The sequence below is a fragment of the Hydra vulgaris genome, chromosome 13, assembly GCF_038396675.1.
Source record: "Hydra vulgaris chromosome 13, alternate assembly HydraT2T_AEP".
Classification (NCBI taxonomy): domain Eukaryota; kingdom Metazoa; phylum Cnidaria; class Hydrozoa; order Anthoathecata; family Hydridae; genus Hydra; species Hydra vulgaris.
The window spans coordinates 18884584-18885000 of record NC_088932.1 but is presented as its reverse complement, the minus strand read 5'-3'; positions in this window follow the sequence as shown (position 1 = coordinate 18885000).

The following is a 417-nucleotide window of genomic DNA, read 5'->3' as shown; positions in this document are numbered from 1 at the left end:
CTGCAGGACGTGGGGAGTTTGATTCTTTCTACCTACAGAAATGCAAGGTCCTAGGAGAGGATATTTTCACTGGAAACGTCATAATTATTATCAAGAACTGGCACAACCCCACTCTAAATCCGCTACCCCGCTACCAAAAAGTTGATGGTCTTAATTTACGGTATAAACATCCTGGCCAGCCCGAACCCAACCCTAAAGTAACAAACCAAACCGATCCACCCACCAATTCTTTACAACCTACTACACCGCAGATCGACAACGAAATTGTAGAAACCAAAGTAAACAACGTCAGTATCGAGATCGATGTAGATACTAATCCTGGAAAGGAAATCATCAATGAAAAAGAAAATAGTGTTAAAACCAAAAAGGCACGTTCCACCCAACCAACGAGAAAACGTTTGGGGCAGTTGGAACGCG